The sequence below is a fragment of the Vulpes vulpes genome, chromosome 11 (assembly GCF_048418805.1).
Source record: "Vulpes vulpes isolate BD-2025 chromosome 11, VulVul3, whole genome shotgun sequence".
Taxonomy (NCBI): Eukaryota; Metazoa; Chordata; class Mammalia; order Carnivora; family Canidae; genus Vulpes; species Vulpes vulpes.
The window spans coordinates 100,742,806-100,748,805 of NC_132790.1; positions in this window are offsets into that span (position 1 = coordinate 100,742,806).

Genomic DNA, 6,000 nt, shown 5'->3' on the forward strand with positions numbered 1-6,000 from the left:
ATCATTGGCCACCGGTGATTGATTCAACCTCCAGTCTGTCTCCCCTCCAGAGGTCAGGGGTGGGACCGGAAGGTCTCATCCTCTAATCATGATTGGTTCCCCTGACAAGCAGCCCCCATTCTAGGTTTACCCAGCGGCTTTCCAAAAGTCATTAATGTAACAAAAGACACTTTAATTGCTCTCAACACTTAGCAAATTCTGATATCACAGGTGTAATGAAAAAAGCCTCATCATTCAGAAAGAAACGTGCCCATTTACAGAGGATGCTGGGGAATGTTGGCCCCTAGGCTTGGCCAGGCCTCCCTCCCTCCCACCCACCAAACACATACCCCGCCATAGACAGGAGAGGTGTGCCAGCTGTGTAATTATTTTTTTATATGTATAAAGATAAGGTCCTAAGAATTCTGAGTGCTCACTTTACTGTAGAATAGATTTTTAAAGGTCTTATTTATTTGAGAGAGAGCGTCTGGGCCCACGAGAGAGAAGAGAGAGAGAGAGAGAGAGAGAGCACAATGGGGGGCAGGGGGAAGGACAGAGGGAGAGGCAGCTTCCCCGCAGAGCAGGGAGCCCCACGTGGGACTGACCTGAGCAGAAGGCAGAAGCTTAACTGACAGAGCCACCCAGGGGCCCCCAAACTATTTTTAAATCAAATGAGGCATTAAAACATCTGCGAGACAAGCATTTGTCTTTGAGCTTGAGGTTTATACTTTTCCAAGATAAATATTGTTTTCCTTTTTAGCAAATACTGACTGACCCACTGGAGACTGTTTCTGAGGCAATCAGAAAATTTGTTTCTTTTGTGCCTAAGGATATTCATAAAGTCACTTTTTTTTTTTTTAAGAAAATGATACACATCTACAGAAAACATATTATCTTAATATCCACAGATAGAGGCCATAATATGTAAACTCTCAAAACTCCCCTTGGAATCTTCTAAATGTAAGACTTATCATACATATATCATCTATGCAGCACTGCAGGGCACAATAAAAATTAAGACTTGCACTGGAAATCAATTTTCTTTAGTTACACATTTAACCTAAGCACTATGGCAACAGAACATAAGATAAAGTAGGTCACGAATTTCAACTAGAATGGCTTAGATGAAATAAAAGCTCAGTTGTAATTTGTTGCTCATCTTTTAAGAGATTTCGGTTAAAAATTCTTGTATTTCACATGCCCCAGCTAACGTAATCTAACAACAATCTAGTAGATAAAAATCGAGAGACCAAATCCTTGAATGGGATTCATTCATTCTCAGTCTTTACTGGTTTGTCAATTAAGGAGTGGTGTCCATTTCCATACTCATAAATAGATGAGGAAGGGAAGTCCAGGTAAGAGGAAGAGCTATAGGTGTAAGCAGTCATACAAGGACATGGGGGTGGGGTGTGTGTGTGGGGGGGGGGGATTTGAGATCACTTGGGGGATGACCAAAACCCAACACAATAAGGGAATAAAAAAGGAGACGATAGAATCATCAATGGTCTCCTAGGAACCTACCTGAATATATGTGCCAGCTACATAGGCTATTTTTATCCAGGAAATAAAATGAGATTATGTTCTAATCCCTCTTACGGTATTTTCCGATTCCATCTTCCTTTGCCTCTGGGGTAAATGTGACCCTCTGTCTTACTAACCTATGTTTTTTTTTTTCCCCCACTCAAACTACTTCCTCTAGGACCCCTCCGCACTAAATGTCCTTTCCTCTTTCCCTCTTTCATGAATAGAACTTATGTGCCCTCAGAGTCAAAGATCTGTTTCATCTGCCCAAATAACAGCTACGTGATTTTGGGCAAATCACTCACCTTCTTTGAGCCTCACTTCCCTCCCAAGGTTGCCGTGTGCACTAAATGAACCAAAGACTATGAAAGCACATTCATAGGTCCCATCACCTAGCACCGTGCCTACAACTGTCAGCTCTCAGTAACGCTCCTTGGTACTCTTCCCTCCTCTCTTCTCTCTTGATGTGAGCTTCTTGCTCAACTTATAAACCTGCCCAGTTGTTTCCTTTCCTGCATCCACATGTGCATGCACACACACAGGTGCACACACTCCCTCAATTCTGTTACATTCTTAAACTTCCCAGGTGCCCTTCTCTGCCAAAGAAGACTCCACTTGGAGTCATTCAGGTCCTTACTTCCCACTCATTCCTAGCCACATTGCAACCTGAGTTCTACGTCCACCTCTCTTCTGAATTTGCTCCAGAAAGCCAACATTCTTTCCTTAGTTTTGTTTTGTTTTAAGATTTTATTTATTTGTGAGACAGAGAGGATGCATGCGAGCAGGGGGAGGAGCAGAAGGAGAGCGACAGAGAATCTTAAGTAGTCTCCACACTCAGCATGGAGCCTGACCAGGGGCTTGATCTCAAGACCCTGAGATCATGACCTGAACTGAAACCAAGAGTCGGATGCTTAACAGACCAGGCCACCCAGGTGCCCCTCCTTGGTTTTTAACTTCTTAACCTGTCTTTAACATTTAGAACCATCGAACACCTCTAGAACCTCTAGAATGTTTCTCTTCCAGGCAACTGGAGAAGCCCCTGCTTCCCTTGCCTCTCTGACAGCTCTTTTCTGGCTCTGCACTGACTCCACTGTTCCTCCCTGCTCCTTGGAGCAGGTTTCCCACTCATATGAATATGAAAAAGTCAAAGGCAGAACCATGGTAGCTCTAATCAGAGCCCTCAAAAGTAGCACCACACTAGCAATAATTTGGGCAAAAGGGAGATCACTTCTTCAGATAAGTCTTAAATTCGAAGTTGCTCCCTAACCAAAAAACAAACAGAAACCCTGAGGTGATCCTTAAACTGCTCCATACCCCAGCAACACAGAACAAAGTGAGGGGAAACCAGAACATATATCTAGAGCTCTACAGACAGCAAAGTAGAGAATTTTCTTCCTTGTTTTCTCTGCCTACACAGACCTATCTATACAGTAGCTGGTAGGAGCAGAAATATCTAAAACTACACACATAACTGCTGAACACTGTATTTAAAGTCTGAGCTCCAGTCAATTACAGATAAATTGAGCTTTTCCTATAATTATTTTTAAAATCTTGGATCCAAGAGAGTCTTCATTCTGTTGTGTATCAGTTATTAATCTTATACAAGTGAACATCGAGAAATGGTAAGGAATCAGATAATAATGAACACAGAACAAGAATGGAAACTTCTCCTTAACCACACTTTCCAAGGGCTTCACCAACAGAGTTAATACAAAACTCATGATGAATATTACCACAGTTTGCCGTAAACACATCGGTTAACAGCTCAGGCCCTAGAATAAGATTGCCTTGCTTCAAATTCTACTTCTACCACTTACTGACTTTGTGAACTGGTAAAGTTACGTCCAAGTTCTCTAAGACTCTGTTTGGCTAATCTATTAATCGGAGGGAAATGATGGTATTTTTTTTTCCACAAGGATTTTGAAAAGATTAAATTAGCACAATGCAAAACATGGTTTGCATCTGAGATATGTCATGTAAATATTTTTCTTTTCCTGCATTCCCAGATTTAGCTCCTTCCTTTCTGAGAAATTCTGCTTTAATTGCTGGTAAATAAACAAATGTGTGTGTGTTGCATAGCTAAATTGGGAGATAAAGCAGGGGGAAACTTGGCTATAAGTAGACGGAATCATCTCTGTGAAGTTTATAAGACCTCAGTTTCTGCCCAGAATAGAAACTGACCCCAATCTACTACTTCCTTTAGCAAAGACAGAGGGGGGACATCAGCCCCTTACCTGGGAAAAGGAGGAAAGGTGTGTAGGGCTTCTGATATCAAAGGGGCAAACCTCTTCTCCACCAGAGTAACATTCTGCCGTTTTATTATAATTTAAGTTTTTATTTATATGTTTTTTAAAGATTTATTTATTAGAGGGAGAAAACACACGCATGCACAAGGTGGGTGGGCAGCACAGGGGGAGATGAACAAGCAGATTCTCCGCTGAGCAGCAAGCCCATGGTGGGGCTCGATCCCAGGACCCCGAGACTCTGACCTGAGTCGAAGGCAGATGCTTAACCAACTGAGCCACCCAGGCATCCCAAGTTCTTATTTTTAATTTTTTTAAGTTACCTCAACACCCAACGTGGGGCTTGAACTTACAACCCCGAGATCAAGAGTTGAATGCTCTACTGACTGAGACAGTCAGGCATTACTCAACTTTTTTTTTTTTAAGATTTTATTTGTTTATTCATGATAGAGAGAGAGAGAGAAGCAGAGACACAGGCAGAAACACTGAAAGGCAGAGACACTTTCATTTTTCATGTATTTTGTAATAATATTTATTCACTTATGATATAAGGGAGAAGCAGGCTCCCTTCAGGGAGCCCGATGTGGGACTTGATCCTGGGACTCCAGGATCACACCCTGAGCCAAAGGCAAGCACTAAACCACTGAGCCACCTAGGTGTCTCATTTAATTATAGATTCAAAAATAGATGCATAGGAAATGACTGAAGAAATTGCTTCAACATATTAATAGTTGTTATCTCTGAATCAAGAAATCATGGTTTTTGTTTTTTTTTCCAACTCTCAGAATCAGAAGTTTTTTATAATTATAATAAAATAGGGGTGCCTGGCTAGCTCAGTTGGGAGAGCAAGCACCTCTTGATCTCGGGGTTGTAAGTTCAAGCCCCACATGATGAGATAACTTAAAAATAAAAATCTTTAGGGACCCCTGGGCAGCTCAGCGGTTGAGCATCTGCCTTTGGCTCAGGGAATGATCCTGGGATCGGGATCGAGTACCACATTGAGTCCTGCATGGAGCTCCCTGAAAGGAGCCTGCTTTTCCCTCTACCTATGTCTCTGCCTCTCTCTGTGTGTCTCTCATGAATAAATAAATAAATATTTAGAAAAAGTAAAAATCTTTAAATATATATGTATAATTAAAATAGTTGAGATCTGTGCTATATATAGTTCAGTCCACCTAACTGTTCTGAGCATTTTTTCAATGTCACTGAAATGTCTTCAAAATATTCTTTCTAATGACTACAAAATTGTCCTTAGGACGAATGTCTAATTTATGTATTTATTTTAATAACTCTTATTATTTTCTAACCACAAAATAATTGCATGTCCGCTTATAAAATTAGAAAATGTAAGGTATAAATCACCTATAATCTTACTGTTCAGATATAACTACCGTTAATATTTTGATATATTTCCTCCTAGTATTTTTCTGTCGCTAGCTATTACATACTTAAAATAATTGAGGTCATGTATTACAAGAATCTTTCCATGCCATTAACAATCCTTTCAAAACAATTTTTGGTACTTTTAAAATATTAAATGATGTATGTCTGATCTCACTCTCTGGTAGGGAGGAAAGAAATTTCCAGCCACTAAGGACAGAAAATGTCCAGAAATAGATGGGAAAGTTCTATATAAAGCCAGGCCCTCTGAGCTAAGAGTTTCTCTAGAAAGAGTCCAGACTTGCTTAGCATGTAAGAGCCCTCCCAAAAGCCAGGTCGTCAAATCCAGGGTAGGGTAACTGAGTCAGAACTCTAGTTACAAGTGACAGAGTCATTTCTCAAACAAGTTCAAGAAGAAAAAAAATTAACACCAGAAAAAGGAACTGTTTTTAAAGACAGGTAAGCAGGGAAGTAGGAAGGGAAGGAGGAAAGGGAGGAGAAATGTATTAACTGAGGAAAATAAAAGCAATTTCCATCACTACTGCATCCAAGGGCTCAAGCAATGTCCTTAGGACTTTCCTAATAGTTATCTCTCCTCTCTCTTCATCTGTGTTAGTATCGTTCTCTCCACTGTGGACAATATGGGGATTTTCTTGAAGGAAAGCTGGTCATAAGACTCTCTGGCTTATCTTTATAGATCTTGATCCCAAAGGAGGAGATAGCAGTTTTCCTGGTGGCTTCTGAAGAACATTATCAGCAAGGATTCTGGTTGCCTCAGCTGAAACAGCCACTGTTGGCCAAGGGGATAGAGTACCTGACTGGCAACGTTGGTATCTGAGGACCACACCTAATGGAGCGCAGGAGGGCCAGTTCCTTT